This window comes from Hyaena hyaena, unplaced genomic scaffold (genome assembly GCF_003009895.1).
Source record: "Hyaena hyaena isolate Hyena2069 unplaced genomic scaffold, ASM300989v1 scaffold_1473, whole genome shotgun sequence".
Classification (NCBI taxonomy): Eukaryota; Metazoa; Chordata; class Mammalia; order Carnivora; family Hyaenidae; genus Hyaena; species Hyaena hyaena.
Window position 1 is genome coordinate 110,450 of NW_024082104.1, and position 23,717 is coordinate 134,166.

The window sequence follows — 23,717 nt, forward strand, 5'->3', positions numbered from 1 at the left end:
AGGACAGAGAAAATTAAAGTAGCAATGAAGTAAGATTTTGAAAAATGGCATTTGTGAGGACACATGAAATTAGCCAAATTTAACTATATCTGTCATAGAGCACATTTTCACCATGTTTAAAACATGTTCTTCTCTTGCTTTACAATGACATTTTGCCTGAGTGTTTCTCAACCTGGTGCTGCTGGTTAGTACTTTTATTTCAATGCAATCACAGTATTACTTGTTGCTGTCCAGGACAGCCAGATAAAATGTGTGTGCATCATCCCCCTAAAGAAGGAATAGGGGCAGGTGGCTTTGGACCATGTTGCACAATAAAAAATACAGAACCCAAGCTACAAATGGTACTTACATTTCAATTCCTCCCTATTCACCATTGATGTGAACATCTTCAAAAAGTACTTATTTCCAAAAGCCTCTTTACTTCTCTTTCAAAAGAAAATGTATTTTCAAATTCTTGGAAAGGCTTTACAGAGAACCCTGTGACTTCCTCAATTAAAGGGCCCATTCAGCCCACACAGCAGCCATTGCCAGTTCCTGGGCTTGAGACAGCAAGGATCTTACTCTGCCACTCTGTGAGATTAGCAGGGAATAGTAGGCATATTGTCAGATAGAATATTATACCACTTTGGTCCCCCAAAATAGATGTTAAGAGCTGTTGAGCTGTGGCATGCTGCTCAAGAAAGAAGTCAGTTTTAGTGATGAATTCACACACAGTGACCAAAATGCAAAGAAATGTATTTTTCTTTTCAACAGAGAAGTCCAAAGTAGAGACCATTACTGTTATCTATTCAGGGACATCAGCAGCTGCTCCAATAACCTGCCTACTAAATATCTACAGAGTTTACCTCTACTGTAAGTCAGTGACCCTTAAAATGTGGGCCTGAGACCAGCAGAAGCAGCATCACCTGGGAACTTATTAGAAATGAAGATTGTAACCATAGCATAACTATAAACCTGCCAAATCACTATGTTGTACACCTGAAACTAATGTAATACTGTGTGCCAACTATACTTCTGTGTGATACCCTTTCTTTAATTACACAGATGATAACAGATGCCACGTAAACAAATTAAATGCAAAATTTTTTTAAAATGCAGATTCACAGCTTCTGCCTTGGACCTTGGGGTGAGGACCAGCAAACCCTCCAGGAGACTCTGATGCACACTCAAGGCTGAGAACCACTACTATGTGCAGAGCTATTTTTAATCCTCATTTGAGCACAGAAAATATTATTGTGATTTAGGGATAGCACACCTGGCCAGAGAAAATCATTCCAACTCTACTGTCTCTGATGTTACTGCTTTTCAGAAATGTTGTCATAAAATCTTTTGAGAATCTGATGATAACCCTTTGAGAATCTAGGGAGAAATTAATAAAGGCAAATTTTGCATTCAATTTCAGGAAGTTCCTGAACACACCTGAAGCCTGTCCATGTATCCCAGCAAAAGAGCATCCACTTTATGTTTTTCCAAGCATTTTCATCTGCTCTTCACAGTAATCTGTAAAGTCAACAGGATAGGTATTATTACATTTATAGCAGAAGACTCTGAAGCTCAGAAACCTAAGGGTCTTGCTCCAAATCTCAGAGCTAGTAACAAGCAAGGAGAGCTCAAATCTAGGGCTTTGGTCTATCTACAAACTCCTTACCTTACATTTTACTCCTCTCCTAATCCCTCCCCAATTTGGAATACTGTCAATAATAATGACAGAAATAATGGTGATGGGCTCTTGCTATTGCTCTCTCATTTCTTCACACTCTTCTCAGGTTCACTCTGCTCTAAACACACTGGCTTCCTTGCTCTTCTTTGAGTGCTGAAACACATTTCCACCGCATAGTTTTTGCACATGCTGTTCCCTTTACCTGGAATTTTCTTCATATGTCCACACAACTTAATCCTTTACTCCCTTTAGGTCTTTCCTTAAATGTCACCTAATGAGAGTGTTCCCCTCTGATGACAGTATATATAAAACAAAGTTCCTTACACGGAAACTTACCCTCTCTCCACTTACCTTGCTTTTTTCTTCATCATTGTCCTAATCAATACTGACATAGTTTATATTTGTTTATTTCTGTCATGACCACTTAAATGCTATTCTGCAAGCACAGGAACTGTTTTGTTTATTGTTAAATCCATGATTTAAAATAGCAACTTAGGGGCACCTGGGTGGCTCATTCGGTTGAGCATCAGAGTCTCAATTTTAGCTCAGGTCATAATCTCGTGGTTCATCAGATGAGTCCCGTGTCAGGCTCTGTAGTGATAGCACAGAGCCTGTTTGGGATTCACTCTCTTTCCCTCTCTCTGCCCCTCCTCTGCTCACACACAAGTGCCTTCTATCTCTCTCTCAAAATAAATTTTTTTTAAATTTTTTAACATTTATTTATTTTGAGAGAGAGACAGAGTGAAAGCAGGGGAGGGGCAGAAAGAGAGGAAGACACTGAATCTGAAGCAGGCTCCAGACTCTGAACTGTAAGCACAGAGCCTGATGCAGGGCTCAAACACATGAACTATGAGATCATGACCTGACCCCAAGTCAGATACTTACCCAACTGAGCCTCTCAGGTGCCCCATTAGTAAATAAATTAAAAAAATAAAAATAAAAATAAAATAGCAACATAGCTATAAAGTAGGTCTTCAATTAATACTTGTTGAATGAATAAATATTGCATTCAACTACTTATTCTCTACCCACTCAGCAATAACCCAGGGTTTTCACTGTGAACCAATTCTTTAACTTAGACCTTTTTTTGAGTAGATATCAAAGGATTATAGCAAGTTCTCCCTTTTCTACCATTAATGCTCTGGTTTTGGTAAGGACACTGATGTTAATGATGATAATGATGTTGATAATATTCACTGAACATCAATGACAACTTAAAAACAAACATTACCTCTAATTTTCACATGACTCTGCAAGTTCTATATCACCATCCCAAGTATACAGATAAAGAGCTCAGAAATGTTACGTGACTCAGCTGGTGAATGTCAGACCTGGGACTGGAATCCAGCTACCTCAGGCTCCAATGCCTGTACTTTTTAAAATTCCTATCTTCATCATTCACTATTGGACTATTAGCACCCTTGACTCCTTATTGCTTCCTATAAAGAAAATGGTTTCTGAAAACCAAATATAAAATAATGACTTTATCTAAATAAAACTACTGCTCATAATTGGCAATGTCTAAGAGGAAGACTACTTACGAAATGTCTGAACTACAAAGTTTAGAGATAATTTAGCCCAACTTCTTTATCCAGTACAAATTTTATAATTTATAAAAACTGGAGTCCACAGAGGTTAATTTGCCTCAAGTTGACTTGTTCAAATGGTAGAGTTGAATGGCATGGTTAGAAGCAGCATCTCAGAAGTCAGAACTTGGTTCAAAGCCAGGTTCTATCTCTTCTGTATGACTTGTAACAAGATTCTTAACTTCCGTAGCCCTTGGAAGTAGAGGATAGTAACTACTTTATAGAGTTGTTTTGCCAATTACATTTTTATATGTATGTGAGAGACGGGAAGACAATATATTACAGCTATTATTATGTAGTAAAGCCATTTTAAGAGCTCCAGCTCTCTAATACTCAGTCAAACATATCTTGTAAGTCATTCTTTTCCTCACACAGAAGAAAATATTAATCTCCACAGGAAGGTAACTACTGGTGAGTCAGTCAGTGTTTAATCCCAAAACCCAATTTTTCAATCTTCTTCAAGACTATGGTTTAAAACAGTGTGAACCCAAATGATAATACCAGGAATATTACTGCTACTTTCTAATTCTGATACAGCACTGAATTTAATTGCTGCTTTCCAAGAAGGAGATAAGAAAATGAAAGGAGGAGAAATGGAGCTGTCTAAAATGATGGAATGAATACTCCCAAATACATGAACATGGATGCACTAAACTCTTAAGTAGTTGAAAAGCACATGTGAAAATATAAATACATATTTTTTTCAGAGCTTATCAAATTTCTTCAGTAACAGCAGAAACTATGCTCAGAAGAAAAGGAAAAAACTATTTTGGTTATGTCTATTAATATGCCTTAGGGTGGAGTACAAAAAGACCCTCCCACATAATAAATAAAGCCAGTTTCTTAGGAAATTTCTAGGTTTAAAAAGACAACAACACTTGAAGCATAATCAAAAGAATTAAGTCAATTTGTCCATTTCCTGCTTAAAACTTTTCCAAGACTCCCCATCATCCTGAGAAAGTGCACACTCTCTAGCATGGCATCAATGTCCCTCCAGATATGGCCTCTCTCTGTGTGCTATTCAGTCTTCATCTTTTGTCACCCTTCTTCTCTCCCTAAGTATCAGTCTTCAGGCTTTTGTATATGCTGTTCCCTCTTCCTGGGGCAGGCTGCCATAGAAAAGCTTCCTTCAACAAAACAAAAAAATGAAGATGCAACTCCTTTAAGCTCTGGCAGAAGTAAGAGGAGCTTTTAGAAGTGAGGAGATTGCAGAAGTGGACCCAAAAGTATACAGCCAACTGATCTTTGACAAAGCAGGAAAGAATATCCAATGGAAAAAAGACAGCCTTTTTAACAGATGGTGTTGGGAGAATTGGACAGCAACATGCAGAAGAATGAAACTAGATCATTTTCTCACACCATGCACAAAAATAAACTCAAAATGGATAAAGGACCTGAACGTGAGACAGGAAACTATCAACACCCTAGAGGAGAAAGCAGGAAACAACCTCCTTGACCTCCACTGCAGCAACTTCTTACTTGACACATCCCTAAAAGCAAGGGAATCAAGAGCAAAAATAAACGATTGGGATCTCATCAAGATTAAAAGCTTCTGCACAGCCAAGGAAACAACCCAGAAAATTAATAGGCAACCAACGGAATGGGAAAAGATAGTTGCAAATGACATATCAGATAAAGGGTTAATATCCAGAATCTATAAGGACTTCACCAAACTACACGCCCGAAACACAAACAACCCAGTGAAGAAATGGGCAGAAGAAATGAACAGACACTTCTCCAAAGAGGACATCCAGATGGCCGACAGACACATGAAACGATGCTCAGCATCCCTCCTCATCAGGGAAATACAAATCAAAACCACACTGAGATACCACCTCACGCCAGTCAGAGTGGCTAAAATGAGCCAATCAGAGAACTCTAGATGCTGGCGAGGATGTGGAGAAACGGGCACCCTCCTACACTGTTGGTGGGAATGTAAACTGGTACAGCCCCTCTGCAAAACAGTGTGGAGGTTCCTCAGGAAACTAACTATAGAACTCCCCTATGACCCAGCAATAGCACTGCTAGGAATTGACCCAAGGGATACAGAAATGCTGAGGCATAGGAGCACATGTACCCCAATGTTCATAGCAGCACTCTCCACAATAGCTAAAACATGGAAAGAGCCTAAGTTTCCATCAGCAGATGAATGGATCAAGAAGATGTGGTTTATCTATACCATGGAATACTACATGGCAATGAGAAACAATGAAATCTGGCCATGTGTAGCAACATGGGTGGACCTAGAGGGTGTTATGCTGAGCGAAATAAGTGAGGCAGAGAAGGACGAATATCATATGTCTGCACGTATAGGAGGATTAGGAGGAACTTGACGGAGGAACAAGGGGGAGAAGAAGGGCGGAGATGGTGGGGGAAAGGGAGAGAGGCAAACCATGAGAGACTCTTGAATGCTGACAAAAACTGAGGACTGATGGATGGGGGGGGGGGGGGGGATGGGCATGGAGGAGGGCACTTGTGGGGATGAGCACTGAGTGTTATGTGGAAACTAATTTGACAATAAACTATTTGTAAAAAAAAAAAGAAGTGAGGAGATTGTTTTAATAAATGGAAATTGTACTAACACTTTAGGGTAAGAAAACAACTGAGCCACTTAGCAAATAATGTCACGTAAAGTTATTAAAAATACATAAATGGGGAAATTGATTGCAATTCTAAAAGAATTGGACATTTTTATATTATATTACTCAATCAACCAGAATTATGGAATATGTGGTTTGTGGGGTGCCTGGGTGGCTCAGCTGATTAAGCATCCGACTCTTGATCTCAGCTCAGGTCTTGATCTTAGCTCAGGTCTTGATCTTAGGAGCCAAGAGTTCAAGCCCCATGTTGGGCTTCATGCTAGGCATGGAGGCTACTTAAAAAAGAAAAGAAAAGAAACATGTGGTTTGCATATAGGTTATGTCTAGTACCTCATTTTATAGCCATGACGAAATAAATTACTACACTGAGGTGGCCATTTTACCCTCTAACTATGATCGACTAAGTGTTTTGGAGGAACTAGACTATAGGATTAACATATGCCTTGTGACATGAGAGGCACATCTTGCAAATTACAGAAATGACTGTCATCGTTCCTACATAAATTGGTTTTGACCAAATGTTAATGTATAACCTAGTTACTGAATAACAAATTTTTGAAAGAGTTCAATTCTTTCTGAATCACTACACAGGCTTGTGCATTCATGCAGACACACACACACATACACACACACACACACACACACACACACATGGATTGAAAGGAGTTGTGCAAAAATAATATTTTTGTGGTAGTAGAATTTTAGGTTTTATTTAAATCCCAAAATTTTCTCTGTCATAGTAAAATTATCTTTGTAAAATAAGCCATGGACCTAAATCCTGCCACACATTGGCTATGAAATTTGGGACAAGTCACTTAAGCTTTCTTAGCTTCATTTAGAAAATTGAGATCATAATTCTGATCTCACAAGATTGATATGACAATTAAATAATATACTTTATTTAAAAGTGGCCTATAAACTCTAATGCATGATACAAAAATAAAATTGTATTATTATAATGGCATAAATACGCAAATATTCTCTTCCTAAATATCCCCTTCTCAGAGAGAGGTCTTCCTTTGTATCTCTGCCTAAAATAGCCACTCCCGTCAACAACAAAATCACCTCTAATACCCTTATCAGTTTTGTTTTTTTTCACAGTACTTCTTACTCTCTGAAATTATTTATTACTTGTTTCAATGTTTATTGTTTTCCCACTAGAATATAAGTTTCCTGAGGGCAGAAGCTTTGTCTGCCAGTTGCGGATCCCCAGCTCAAAATGGGGCCTTAGTAAATATCTAAGGAAGGAAGGAAGGAAAGGAGGGAATAAGATAAGGTAGCATCTATGGAGATATAACTTTCTCATCTCATCAAGAAGAGATCAATACAAATGGCCAAAGAAGAGCAAAAGTACAGTAGTAGATAAACTAGAAAGAATTAACAGGACAGCTCTATGGTTAGTGATTTAGTTTACTTCAGTCCTCAGAATTTGGTACCGAATCCAAGAGAAAATCATACAGTCTATTTAAGGAAAATAATTTTTAGTGCTAAAAAAAGCACAAATTTATTTGAATATCAAAATAAGTTGAACTGTACACTCTACTCTTAAGCTGGTGTACAACCATCTGATCCTGATATTCTTTTCTACTGGTCTAAGTGTTTGTGTTTGCTCATTCCTCTCTAGCGTATTTTAAAATCCAAATCACTGCAGTAATTCATTTTTTATTGTTCTCTTGCTCAGCTTCAACACATGTACAGTAGTAGTGTTCACTCTTCAGGGGGATAATGGCATTTTTGGAGATTTTACTGTAGTCATTACTCTTGCTTCTTTATTAAGAGACTTGACTTTAATCTTCTGCTTTAGCTATGTGGTTTATCTTATGAATATTAATATACAACCCAAAGGGATCTAACCAGTGAATAAGAATTAGAGAGGGCTTTTTTATACTGAAGAAAGAGAAAGCCATTTTCTGGTATGCACATCTTTCTGGGGTGTATGAGCTCTAATTTAATCAGCATGTAGTCATCATGTATGCCACCAGCACTCCAGGCCACGAAGTAATTGAAATGATTCAAGCTTGTTTAATAAAGTAATTTCAATTATAGCGGGAGTTGAGTCAGAAAATGTCAGCTATACAAAGTTTATGCTGCCTGGAATCAGCAATAGGGCACCAAATGCTCCTAGAGAAAAGTGCCATTGTGGAAATGAGTTGTTACTTTTTAGGCTTTGAAATACCTGTGTTCCCGTGAGCCTTGCTTCTCTTAGGTGATCTGTTAGTCAAGGAAGCCAAATTTAATTTTGTCCTGAATATAGTGTAAAGAAACTTACTTATAGGCAAGAACTTAGAACTGAAGGGGTCAGAGAGTCCATCCTCTTTCCTCTAAATATAGCCAGCATCCCACACTTCACCAGTCTCCACCGTTTCTTAATACCTCAAGCCAAGTATCATTTATGCTTGGAGCCACTGATGACAGAAGACATCTCTACATCGTCTCCCTCAAAATGATAGAAAGGAAATTCCCCAAGTTTTCATTATAAAATATGATTGCATACTGCACATAAAATCATTTTTCCCCTCACCAAATAACATAAAAATATCCCAGAAGTTTTCAATATGGTGCTGTCAGTCTTTCATAAATGATATACTCTAACATATTTCCCTTTCTCTTTCATTCCCTTGCTCTTTCCAATAATTTGCTTTATCCTTCCAGCCATTGTTTCTCCTGGCATATTTTTTACCCATTTAAAGGCTGTGTAGTTCTACTATCCTGAAGATCTTTAATTACCAAATTATGATTCTATTATTGTTCTTATTTTGTTGATCCTTTTCTTAAGAACTTCTTTGTACATACAGATGGTTTGATTTTTTACTTACCAGCATCCCAGTATCTAGTGTTATTCCTTACCATTACTGTTGAGATGATAGACAGCTAAACCATCCATTCACAATTAACCATCATATATCCAGAAGCCTTATCAAATTATTTTTGTTTAGGATTATCTATTGTCCTCCAGATAACAATTCTCTCTTACCTGGATTACATCTGACTTAGGTAACTTTTATTAAACAATGTTCTATTTTAGATATGAAGTCATATCTAAAAGATATGACTCTTACTGGTTTCATCAATACTGTCGTTGTTAGAATCCTCTTTTGGTCTAGTTCTGAAACCAACACCCACTGACATTAAAGAGGTCTGTTATTATGTTAAATGCAGACATCTGTTCTGAAAATATACCCTCCTTTGCATACTGAGGATGTTTACTAATAAACTACTGACATCTCATAACTCAGAAAGATGAACTTTAGTTGAGATAGTAAGGACATGCAATGAGATAATAATTAGTGTCCAACATGTTTTTTAAATATATGTGTGGTTATATAGGATGGTCATCTAACAACTTACCACAGTGTGATTAGGAGCATTAAATATAACCAGATTTTATATTTGACAAATGCTAAATATTCCCAAAACTGGAGTAGCAGGATTCTCAAGTAAAATCTCTTCTTATGAGTTGGGGCCATTTGGTTTTTCCTATAGAAACATTTCCAAACATATATTGAAAGTCAATGGGATTACATAAAATGATATATAAATATCTGCTCTCTGCAAAATTTTAGTTTAAACTTTCTTTTAAAATCCTACTTCCTAGCTCCTCATTGATCTGTTCGGAACCCTTGCTAAGTAATACTCTCAGTTGAAAACTATAAAGAATAAAAAGCTCCTGGTTTATATAGTACCTTCCCTTTATAATCCTCAAAGGAGTGTGTAAGTGCAAGATCATTATGAGTCCAACTTTATAGATGGGGAGCTTGAGGCTTGAAGAGGGTAAACAGCATTAACAAGGTCAGGCAATAGTTGAGTTTGAAAGAACCCAGTCCTCCTAAATTTTAATTTGCATCATTACCCAGAAGGCCATGCTACTGCTTTAGTAAGGAAAATGTACTTTTATAAGTATTGACACTAAACTTTCCCTGCTTATCACTTCAAAAAACAGAAGTAAGAAATTAAAGGTTCAAATTCTTCTTTGTAATAAGTGCTTATGACAATGGTATTCTTTGCTAAATACTCTAATTTTTATATCATTTCAGAAGAAATCTTTCTATATTCAGAGGATTTCTGATGTGCTAAGCTAATGATACCCACTCCTTACTGAATAGCAATATCTACTTCTGCTCTTTTTATGGCTATAAAAAAGAGAAGGGTTTTTTTTTCAACGTGACATGAAAAGCTTCTAAAGGGTAATAGTTTAAATTCAGAATAGAAATGCAGACAAATTGCTAAAATCATGAACAGATAAGCTACATACAAAGAGTCTTTTCAATGTAAATCTTCCAAGAGAGAAAATGCAACAAAATTAAAAAGTAAAAAAATTGTTTCACTTTTGATACAATCATCCCTGAAATTCTATGAAGAATGTAGAAATCGGTGCCTGTCCAATTCTCATGGGGCAGTAGAAGAGTGATATGCAGCACCAAGAGGTGTCAACCTCTTCTATCTTCCCTCTGGCTTTCGGAGTTAATGAGAATTCACTGAGGCCCGGGGAGGTCACTGTCCACAAATTTTCCAATTGCAAGTAATATTAGCACCCATGCATCCCAACACTACATTAAATATTGTTTTCAAAATGATATCTCAATATAATCAATTCTCCACCATTCTATAAGCATATGTACTGTCTGATGAAGTCACAGACCTAGAGGATTTATTATCATAATAATGATGAAGAATAAAATTGTTTTGTAATTTACCAAAGTTGACACCTGTTATAATTTGAAAACACATCTGATAACCCACAATCAAGTAAAAACCACATTCTTTAAGCCCTCATTTTTGCCCACTCTCAGGAGAAGACTTCACCTTCTACTTTAAAGAGAATAATATCAATGTCATCCAGCTAAAATTATTTTCTACTCACCATCTCCAGTACACACTTGCTTGGCAAGCATAACAAATCTACCTGCATTCACACCCAGTCATACCTACTACTCTCCTGATGGTTGAAATATTTCCCTTACTCCAATCAGAGGAGCTAATGGTCATCAAAACCTGTCTTTCTAAGCATAGGTGACTACTAAGCAATCACTTTGATAGAGTTCTAAATTGACTTTGTAAGACTTAGATGCTATTTTTGTTTCTGCTATACTGTAACTATGAAAGTCCTGAATGGTCCCAATGTGAGAACCTCTATGTAAGCTTTCAAAAACTGTTACTATTGTTATAACTATTATTACATAGAATGGATTGTCTATAGGAATTTGTGAATGAAGATGGTGATAAGTACTCTCCTACAACAAAAACTAGGCTAGCTTGTCTGTTTTAGGATATTCATTTCTTAACACTGGAAGAAGGCAGGTCTTTGGGGGTTACTGAACCACAATCTCTCTATATTTTTTATATAAGTAAAATGAGATTTAAATGAATATCAAGAGAACTTTTGTAGAGAAAACTGCATAACCAGAAGGTAATACAAAGAATGGATATAAGAGCAGAAGCAGCCCTACCTTTTTTGTTGACTCTAGTGAGAAAGGCATATTTTAGACTAGGTGTTTGAAACACACTTCAGAAAATTTTTAGCACCATCAATCTTGTTCCCCTCTAGCTATCTCCCTGTGTCACCATCCAAGTTCCCCCAAATGAAGGTGACTATCCCACCACCTCTCAGCCAGCAATTGCTCTGACCACCAAATCCTTCCTCAGCATTGAAGATATATTTGTTCACTTTTTAAAAATCCATGCCTGACATAAATACCAAAGGCTATAAAACTCCAAACAACTATAAAAATGAAGCCTTTCTTCTCCTGGAGAATGAATACATCCATAAATGACATGCCCTACATTAGAGACCCTGCAAAGGAAACATCCTCAGTGGTTCTTCTGCCCCATCCCAGGACAGAAATCAAAGTAGAGGTTCTTTTCACACTCTCCATTTAGCAGCATATGGGATTTGCCCATTTATTAGACTTGTAATTACCAGGTCCAAGTAGGTGCAGCTAAAGGCATTTTTTTTCTAGCATGTATCACTTTAAGAAAAGAGACCCTTTAAAGAAATTGTTCATTCTCATACAATCCACTCCAAAATCCACTAATTTCCTCTTTCCATTCATCTTCCAGAAATCCTATATCCAAGACAAATGGGATTTAGTATAACATGCTTTCATTGATACCACAATCAGCAAGGCTATTTTAAGAATTCTATTCATCAATTCTCAATAAATATTATGATACTAAGCACTTAGGCATTCTAAAGTTACTTTCCTGAGCAGATCGCAAGCTCTTTAGCAACACAAATGTATTAAATCTCCTAACTCCCTTGCAAAACAAGCTAAGAAGTCAAAGCTAAAACATGATCTGTAATTCAACTGCATGGCAGATCACCCGGAAATGGTCCATCTCTTAAAAGAAAAAAAGTGGTGGGGAGAAGATTATGGCAATAGCAAACTGACTGGTGTCACTGCACTGTTGCATCCACTTTCAAGTCAGGGTTACCAGGAAATGTTGATTAACAGTGAAGGATTCACTTGCTTGTCATTCAATTATTTAAGAAGTATTTATTAGGAAGCTACAAGATGCTGGCCACTAGATTAGATCCTGGGGATATAATGAAGAAAAGTCCTTTTCTTATGAAATGTACAGTCCAGTAGAGCAGAAATAGCTGTTTTAAAAAACAATAATAAAATACCAGGTATAAGTAAAATAATGAAAGAGTATCTGAAGAGATAACACATAGGAGGTAATGGATAACTGTCTTTGTGTAAGGGAATGTAAAGATATTGAAGAAAAGATTGCCCTAAGATGCAATATATGACATGGAAGGTTCAGTAGGAGTTTGACAGACTTGTGAGTATTCTCTTTCTGAAGAAAACGTATCCGTGTTGATATAAAGAATGTATTGCAACAAATTTTCATGGCTGCCCTAAAGACAGACTGAGAGATTTGTTTGAGTTAGAAGATAATGGCCCTTCCTGCCTCCATCTGCTACTTCAAGTGTAGTGTTGTGAGGGCCTAACCAATAAATCACAGAAAAGTACCTCTTTTTATAAAGATACGAATGTCCTTATGGTCCCTGTTTCTTCTACTCTGAACAGCTGTTTACAAACCAGGGATGCAGTTAGAGCAAGAAAAATGGCCTGCCCCCCTCCCTTACAAATGAGGAAATTACAGCCCTGGGAGGTTGTGTTTTTCCTCAAGCTCACAGACAGTTACACTAGAGTCCAAAACCCAGGGAAACTAATCATGTTGAATTCTTATTCAATCTGAGAATATGAAGTCTACAGGTCATTCTATTTCCCAACCACATAATCAAAAGTTAAACATACATATCCTTACTTCACATAGACTATAAGCTGCTTAAGGGAACTGTCTCAAGATAGAATTGGTTTTTCTGTAGAAACAAATAAAGTCAAAAAATCACAGTTGCTTAAAACAACAGAAGTTCATTTTTCACTCACACTAAGTCTGGTTGGTGTCCATGGTAAGGACTTCCACTTCCTGAATGATGACTCAGGGATTAACACCCCACCTTCTCATGTCATCATCTCAATATTTGGCTTCCCAGGTTGCCACATCAGGGTAAGAGAGAAATGGTCATGCCACACCAATTCTTAACTGTCTTAGCCCAGTTAAATATTCAGAGTCCGCTGGTCAGAACCAATTACATGGCGGCAACCCGACTGCAACAGAAGCTGGAAAATACAAGAAATTATATGACTATTGGACACTAAGTCTATGTCTTCTCATAGAGTCTCCAGAACAAGCACAGTGAATGGCATAGAATATGTGCCAAACAAGAGTATATCAAGTGAATGAAGAACCCACTATAGTCAAGGTCCTTTTCTATTACTATCACGGAATAATTCCTGTGTTTATTGAGCTGAGAACCTTATTGTGATATAAAATACTAATATATACCCAAACTGAATAAAATTAAGCATCCACAGCAATGGGAACTAAATGATCAGTGAGTGATCTCAAGATAAAAGGAAAAAAGTCAAGACTTAGGATGGCTGGAAATACAGGCCTCTATTTATATCTTAAACTAAAAATATTTCTGTCAAAAGATCCAAATATATTGCCTTTGTTTTATCCAAAGGACAAGAAAAAATATAAAGTAATAAAATACAGGCTCCAAAGTTTGGAATTTAGTTACAAACATGGCAACCATGTTTAGAGATAATTTCTAACATTTCTATCCTCTAGAGAAAAAGATTATTTCTGTAGCTGAGCATTTTTTATTTCATATTCCTGTACAATAGTCCCATACCGAGATGATTCTCCTGACCCAACTATACATATCAGACTTCCCAACTGTTGTAGCAGTAAGAAGCAACTGCCAAGGAACAACAGAGGGCATTCTGCATAAGAATTCCATGAAATTTTAAGTAATATATGAATCACTCGAAAAGTATTCATCATTTTCTGGACAAATGTTCACCCATTTTAACAAGGTGTTATTAATGTTAAGTATAGGAAATTAAGAACAAGCCGTAACATTTTATAGCAACATTTTAGCATGATGTCAAGTTCAAAGTTTTGCACATAACAGGTACATAAACTCATGCAACATTTCTGAAAAATCAATTTAGTGGTATGAATGAGGAGTCTTTAAAATATTCATATGTTATGATGATAAATTTCCTTCATAAAAGTGACTCTTAATGTAATTCTAAATATATTAATATCTAAAAATAGTAAATGCTAAAAAGATTTCATCATGAGAATATTCATGCAGCATTATTTATCACTTCAGACAACCTATATCCAAATCTGGGGAAATGATTAAAGAAATTAAATTACAACCTATATGGGACTATTATGCAACAATGCATACTATGCAAACAATATTATGTAACAAAACAGATGATTACAAATTCTGTATTATCAAAATTATAAATGATCAATCCTTTGAGTCAATATTTTTACCTCTTGGTGTCTACCCTACAGAAAAGCTTTTACAAATGTCCAGACAATATAAAAAAAAAAATTATGTTTGTTGCAGCCTTTTATAGTATCAAACATTAGAAAACATGGATTAGGAAGTATCTAAATAAAGATAAATCTATGTATGCTAACAGAGAAAGTTCAAAATTTACTAACATTAAGAGAAAATGGGTTGTAAAATAATAAATGCACCAAAAATCACACTTTGAAAAAAACGTTATTTATTTATAGACAATAGCTTGGGTTAGGGAAGAGGCTTTCTTTTAATTTTACACACCTGTGTACACTGATGTTTTATTATGAGCATGTATTGTTTTAACTTAAATTTAAATTTTACTATTTTTTATTAAAAATTTTTTTGAATGTTTATTTTCGAGACAGAGAGACACACAGAGCATGAGCAGGGGAGGGGCAGAGAGAGAGGGAGACACAATCCAAAGCAGGCTCCAGGCTCAGATCAGGCTATCAGCACAGAGCCTGATGCAAGGCTCGAACTCATGAACTTTCAAGTCGTGAGATCATGACCTGATACAAAGTCAGCCACTCAACCAACTGAGCCACCCAAGTGTCCCAAATTTTTATTTTTTTTTAAGTTTATTTATTTTGAGAAAGAGAGAGAGAGTGGAAGGGGCAGAAAGAGGGAGAAAGAGAATCCCAAGCAGGTTCTGCACTGCCAACACAGAGCTCAATGCAAGGCTCAAACTCACAAACCATGAGATCATGACATAAGCCAAAATCAAGAGTTGGACACTTAATTGACTGAGCCACCCGGGTGCCCCTTAACTGTTTCACTTTAAGCCTAATAATAACATATGTAGAGAGAGAAAAAATACATATAACTTTTAGTAATATTTAAAAAGTGCTTACAGCAAAATGTCAAATTGAAAAAACAGTTAATATATATTGTGTGCATAGTATTACAGAAAATGTGTAAAACTATCATAGTAAACAACAGAGAGAGATAATATGTTAGAATATTAACATTTCTTTCCTCTTGTCAGTAACTACTGGTGGGAAGACGGATGGAGGCACTGTTCTGCTTCCTATATGTTTATATGCACTTTGCATTTACTACAAAACATGTTAACTATGTAATCAGGGAATGGAAGAGAGCTTAAAAAACAGAAACAAGTATTTAAATAAGAAAAAACACTAAGTTTAGCATAAATAAGAAAGGATCATGGAGATAGCACTATTTTTATTATAGATAAATTAAAAGACTTTCTTTCCTTTAGTCATCTTTTAGTCCTATGTTTTCATGTAAATAAATAAGGACCAGATGCAACAAGAATGAATTTCTCTCTATAGCCCCTTGTGGTGTTTTAAAATATAGTTACAATTCTTTGATATTTCTCTCTTTATCATGTGGGATCTATGTCCCCATTCCTTAAAATTGGTCTGGCTTATGACTACTTCAATAAATACAGTTTGTGGAAATATTAGTATGTACTTGGAAAGTTGGGCCATAAAAGATATTGCAGCTTTCCTTTCTTCTCTGGAATACTTATTTTTGGAGACTTGAGCTGCCGTAAGGAGTCTGAGTACTCTGAAGCCATCATGTTGTGAAGAAGTCTAAACCACATGGAAAGGACACAAGTAGACAAACCAGTCAACCATCTCAGCTGGCCCACACCTTCATTTACCGCAGCCCAATCTATTTATCTATTGCCAGTCATGTAAGTGAGGAAGACTCTTGACGATTCCAATCCCCAGACATCAGAATCTTCCCAGGTGAGACCACAGACATCTGGAGCAGAGAAAGATCTGCTTTGTGCTCTGTCCACGTTACTGTACTCTGTCTGCATAACTCATAACTGACCCACAGAATCCATGAAAAAATAAAATGGTGTTGTTTTATGCCTCCAGATTTGGGGGTGATTGTTACCCAGCAATAGATAAGGGAAACAACCCTCTTCTAGTACAAATACACAATCTTTTAATAGTCAATAAAATGTTTTCTAATGCGGAAACACATTTTTCAAGAGTTTTACATTTCCATTTAGTACTGCCGAAGTTATACAGTTCTTTATTCATTGCTTAAATGATTAGCAGACTGATTGGATTGTTTTAACATTTGTTTCTAAGTTAGGCATTTTTATAATGATAAAAATGTTAATTTTCCTCTTACAGAAATCTGAATATAATTCTCACTCAGTAATAAAAGCGGGAGTATATAAAAGATTTTTAAGAATTCTCATAAATTATTGACTTTAACTACCCAGCACTTTGATCCATTAGATTTATTAATATCTTCTCATTTTATTTTTGTAATTTTGTTTTTAATGTTTTATTTATTTTTGAAAGAGAGAAACAGAGAGAGACAGCATGAGCAGGGGAAGGTCAGAGAGAGAGGGAGACACAGAATCCGAAGGCAGTCTCCAGGCTCTGAGCACAGAGCCCAATGCAGGGCTCGAAATCACAAACTGTGAGATCGTGACCTGAGCCGAAGTCAGATGATAACCGACTGAGCAACCAAAGAGCCCCTATATCTTCTCATTTTAAAGTAAAGTGAGCACAGAGAAGTTCAAAAATTTACCTAAGGTCATACACTGGTAAATGGCAAAGCCAGGATTCAACCAGTCTGTAGCCAGAAAGTCTGCTTTTAATAACGGAACTAAATTCCCTCTCACTCTCTCTGTTCAACGTACAGAAAGGTTAAGCTGCTAGGAAATACACATCTCAGAGCTAGCTGGGGACACAGGACACTCATCTCATAGTTCTGCCCCTGAAAGGCTAGATCATGTTGCTATGTCACTATTATTTCTTGTGGAAAAGACAAAAAAAAAAAAAAATCCAGAGACCCAGAAAAAAAGGTAGAAATGGAACCCTTATACATGAACTTAAGTGACTGACCAACGATTCCCAGAATGAGGGAATCTATTGGTCAATCAGTTTCAAAGTATTCATTTAAATAATTTTTTTAAAGGGAGAAGCAAGGAAAGGAGGAAGGAGAGAGAGTGGGAGACAGGAAGAAAGGGAAAGAGGGGGAAAAAAGGAAGGAAGGATGAAAGGAAACAGCTTAGTAATAATGGAATAGTTGAAGAGATCCAAGGCTAGTGCATGTGAGGAAGAAACTGAAAATGAAAAAATAAACGATCGAAATAGGAAACCTATTACAAATCCAGTTTGGGGGCCTAAAAAGGACTTCAAAGAGGGGTGAATAAATAAGAGGTATCTACCACTGAATAAATTCAAATCATGAACAAATTTCCATTCAGTTAATCTCCATGAGGAGAAACGCTTTGCAGTGGCAGGCAGAAAATGAAACGTGTGTGTGCATCTGGAAATTTTACAGGACAAAGCTGAGAGGCTGGTTATTTAATAATCTGTGACCCAATTATATCTAAATATATTTCATATTCTGTGTGCAGTGAAGGAACTAGCATGGCAAATAAGATGGAAAAGGGTAGAATGTGTTAACATTTAAGAAAATATGATTTCAACATGAATAATACTGATTTATTTAGGAAGGAGGAAGCTAGGAAAATTGCTGATCTCATCACAGGAAAAGGAACAGAGCAAACCAGAGGCAATGAAGAAATCAAAGAAGGATTGATTAAACAACAAATTGCTCTGCAGTCACTCCACAAGAAAGTCTATGAACTATGAACCAGTACAAAACTATATGGCAAAAGAAGGCCTGAAGCCATAGGACACTGAACCGCAGGAATCTGGGAGGAAAAGAGACAGAGTCCACTAAGAAGACAACCTCATAGGTGCGTGAGTACGAACTGGGGAAGATAAAAACAGGCAGGGGCCCAGAGACATGGAGGGAGGGGACGGAACCCCCTTCACAGAGAGCCGCAGAGAGTGGAGGGGAAGAGAAAGAGCAGCTGACACTGCTCATAGAACTGTCCCTGGAAAAGAGAAAAACCTCAGCTCAGGAGGAAGAGTGATCCATTTTCTAGCTGTGGTGCTGACTTTGGGCTGGGTGCCTGGTCCCAAGCGGCACCAGGAGAAATAGCGCTGCTGCTCTCCTGGCTCAATCCCTGGCTGGGAAACGGCCCATCCTGAGGAATTATATTTTGGCAGGTATCAATAAAGCACACAGACTAAGACCTGGAAACAAGGCAGGACTTGGGACATAGAACACGGCCCACCTTGGCTACATCCATGGGACAGGGAGATCATCAGACTCAAAAGAGTAATTTGCAACACTTGCTTCAAGAAGGGACTGGAGCACTGCCATTTTTCTCCCCACAACCACCAAGGCGGGACCTCAGGGAGCGCCCACAGTACCGCAGTAGAGGCTAATACCTGCCTACACCAAACCATGCCCATCCCCCACCAAAGAGCTGTTTTTTTTTTTTTTGTTTTTTTTTACTGGAGCCCAAGGCAGAACCAACATGGATGCACTGCCGTGATTAATTCTAGATCAATTCTTTCTATTCATATATATTTTCCCTTCTCTCATTCGTATCCCTGTCCTCTGCTGGACTGGGCACTCTAGTCATTGGTTTGCTTAAACAGTCGCATTTAATCCATTCTCTACATGTATATTCTACACCTCCACCACTACCTTTCTCTCTCTCTCTCTCTCTCTTTCTCTCTCTGGAGTAATCAGACTATATAGTTTTGCTGAGTAACCTTATCTTCGTTTCTTTCTCCTCACCTCTTACCATATTTTCCTCTTTCTCTTTCTGAACTAAGCCTCTTAGTCTCTCTGACTGCTCACTGTCCAATTTCACTTTCTCCCCACCCTGTCATTTCTCTCTTTGTATATACTCTTCCTTCAGCACTGCATATACCCTGCTCTTTATTTGTAGCTGGGAATTCTAGTTTTATGCTTTTAGACTGTCCTTTGTCATTTGGGGTCTTTTTTTTCCTTTTCTTTTCTTCTTTTTTTTTTATTTTTCCCTTTCGGTTTGCTTGTTTGTTGGATCTGTCTGTGCGTTTGTGTGCCTTGTTCCCTGTGTGTCTGTCTGTTTTCTCTTCCAGGGATACCACAAGAAACAAGCCAAAGTACACATGGTGGAGAGTCCCAAATACCACTATGAGTAGAGAAATAAAATAACCAGAGTCTCAACAAGAGAGACCAAGACACACCATTAAAAGAACACTTCCTGAATGGACAGGACATAGACAGTCAATGAGACTACTTTAATATAGCAAAACTAACAGATACAGAGAACAAAACAAGCTTTTAAAACTAACAAGAGACAGAAAGCTAGCCAAAATGATGAAACAGAAGAACTCTCCTCTAAAGAAATTCTAGAGAGAAATGACAGCTAAAGAATTGCTCAAAACAGATATAAACAACATAACTGAACAAAAATTTAGAAAAATAGTCATCAAATTAATTGCTGGACTTGAAAAAGGCATGGAAGACATCAGAAAAGCCACTGCTACAAAGACTATGGAGTTTAAAAACAGCTGTGATGAATTAAAAAATGCTATAAATGAGGTGCATAATAAAATGGAGGCATCCAATGCACGGACTGAAAAGGCAGAGAGGAGAATTAGTGAATTAGAAGACACAATTATAGAAAAAAGGGAAACCAAGAAAAACATAGATAAACTGACCCAGGAGCATGAAAGGAGAGCTGGAGAACTGAGTCATACAATCAAATGGAACAATGTCTGTATCATAGGAATTCCAGAAGAGGAAGAGAGAGGGAAAGGTGCTGAAGGAGTCCTTCAACAAATTATAGCAGAGAATTTCCCCAATCTGGTTTAGGAAACAGACATTGAAAACCAAGAGGCACAAAGAACTCCCCTCAGACGAAACTTGAATCGAACTTTTGCATGACATATCATAGTGAAACTGGCGAAATATAAGGACAAAGAGAGAATTCTGAAAGCAGGTAGGGATAAAAGGGCCCTAACATACAAAGGGAGACAGACCTATCAACTGAAACTTGGCAGGCCAGAAAGGAATGGCAGGAAATCTTCAATGTAATGAACAGAAAAATTATGCAGCCAAGAATCCTCTATTCAGCAAGTCTGTCATTCAGAATAGAAGGAGAGATAAAGGTCTTCCCAAATAAACAAAAATTGAAAGAATCCATCACCACTAAACCAGCTCTAAAAGAAATCCTAAGGGCGACTCTATGAGGGAACTGTTGCAAGGAAAAAAGTTACCGGAGACACCACTACAAGCAGGAATCCTACAGAGAACACAATGACTCTAAACCTATATTTTTCAATAATAACACTGAATGAAAATGGGCTAAATGCTCCAACCAAAAGACATAGAGTAGCAGAATGGATAAAATAACAAAATCCATCTATTTACTATCTACAAGAGACTCGTTTTAGGCCTGAGGCCACATTCAGATTGAAAATAAGGGGATGAAGAAGTATCTATCATGCTACTGGAGGTCAAAAGAAAGTTGGAGTAGACATACTTATATCAGAAAAACTGGATATTACAGTAAAAGCAGTAACAAGGGATGAAGAAGGGCATTATATAATAATTACAGGGTCTATCCATCAGGAAGAGCTAACAATTATAAGTGTCTATGCACCAAATACAAAAGCACCCAAATACATAAAACAATCACAAACAGAAACAATCTTAAGGATAAGAATGTTCTAATAGCAGGGGACTTTAATACTCTACTTACAGCAATGGATAGATAAACTAGACAGAAAATCACTAAAGAAACAATGGACTTGAATAACAAATTAGACCAGTTATATTTGACAGGTATATTTAGAACTCTACATCCTGAGGCCATGGAATTCACTTTCTTCTCAAGTGTGCATGGCACATTCTCCAAGATAGATCACATACTGGGTCATAAAGTATGATGGTTTATTTATTAGTCAATAAATATAAAAGAATCGAGATCATACCATGCACACTTTAAGATCACAATGCTATGAAACTTGAAATCAATCACAGGAAGAAGTCTGGAAAACCTCCAAAAACGTGGTAGTTAAAGAACACCCTACTAAAGAATGAATGGGCTAGTCCTGGCAATTAGAAAAGAAATTTAAAAATAGATGGAAACAAACAAAAATGAAAATACAACAATCCAAACTCTATGGAATGTGGCAAAGGCAGTCCTAAGAGGAAAGTATATTGCACTCCAGGCTTATTTCAAGAAATTAGAAAAAGCGCAAATACAAAATCTAACAGTGCACCTAAAGGAACTAGAAGGAGAGCAACAAGAGCACTCCACACCCAGTAGAAGAAGAGAGATAATAAAAACCAGAGCAGAAATAAACAATATAGAATAAAAAAAAAAATTGAACCGATCAATGAAATCAACAGTTGTTTTTTTGAAAAAATAAAATGGATAAACCTCTAGCCAGGCTTCTCAAAAAGAAAGGAGAGAGCACCCAAATAGACAAAATCATGAATGAAAATGGACTTATTACAACCAATCCCTCAGAAATACAAACAATTACCAGGGAATACTATGAAAAATTATATGCCAACAAACTGGACAACTTAGAAGAAATGGACAAATTCCTAAACACACATGCACTACCAAAATTCACACAGGAAGAGATATAAAACCTGAACAGACCCATAACTAGTGAGGAAATTGAATCAGTTATCAAAAATCTCCCAACAAATAAGAGCCCTGGGCCAGATGGCTTCCCTGGGGAATTCTACCAAACATTTAAAACAGAATTAATACCCATTCTTCTCAAGCTATATCAAAAATAGAAATAGAATGAAAACTTCCAGACTCATTCTATGAAGCCAGCATCACTTTGATTCCCAAGCCAGACAGACCCAGCAAAAAGAACTACAGGCCAATATCCTTGATGAATACAGATACAAAAATCGTCAAGAAGATACTTGCAAATTGAATTCAACAACACATAAAAAGAATTATCCACCATGATCAAGTGGGATTCATTCCTGGGTTACAGAGCTGGTTCAATATTCACAAATCAATCAATGTGATACATCTCATTAATAAATGATAAAAATCATATGATCCTGTCAACAGATGCAGAAAAGGCATTTGACAAAATACAGCATTTCTTCTTAATAAAGACCCTCGAGAAAGTTGGGATAGAAGAAACTTACTTAAACATCATAAAAGCCATTTATGAGAAGCCCTCAGCTAACATCAGCCTCAATGGGGAAAAACTGAGAGCTTTCCCCCTGAAAACAGGAACACAACAGGGATGTCCACTCTCACCACTGTTGTTTAACATAGTGCTGGAAGTCCTAGCATCAGCCATCAGACAACAAAAGGAAATAAAAGGCATCAGAACTGGCAAAGAAGTCACACTTTCACTTTATGCAGATGACATGATACTCTACATAGAAAACTCGACAGCCTCCACCAGAAGCCTACTAGAACTGATCCATGAATTCAGCAAAGTTGCAGGGTACAAAATCAATGTACAGAAATCGGTTGCATTTTTATACACCAATAATGAAGCAACAGAAAGAGAAATCCAGAAACTGATCCCATTCACAACTGCACAAAAAAAACCCATAAAATATGTAGGAATAAACCTAACCAAAGATATAAGAGATCTGTATGATGAAAACTATAGAAACTTATGAAGGAAATTGAAGAAGACACAAAGAAATGGAAAAACATTCCATGCTCATGCATCAGAAGAATATTCTTAAAATGTCATTACTACCCAAAGCAATCTACACATTCAATGCAATCCCAATCAAAATTGTGCCAGCATTCTTTTCAAAGCTAGAACAAACTATCCTAAAATTTGTATGGATTTGTATGGAACCACAAAAGACCCCGAATAGCCAAAGTAATATTGAAGAAGAAAACCAAAACAGGAAGCATCACAATCTCAGACTTTAGCCTCTACTACAAAGCTGTAATCATCAAGTCAGTATGGTATCGGCACAAAAACGGACACATAGACCAATGGAATAGAATAGAGAACTCAGAATTAGACCCACAAATATATGGCCAACTAATCTTTGACAAAGCAGGAAAGAATATCCAATGGAAAAAAGACAGCCTCTTTAGAGATGGTGCTGGGAACACTGGACAGCAACATGCAGAAAAATGAAACTAGATCACTTTCTCACACTATACACAA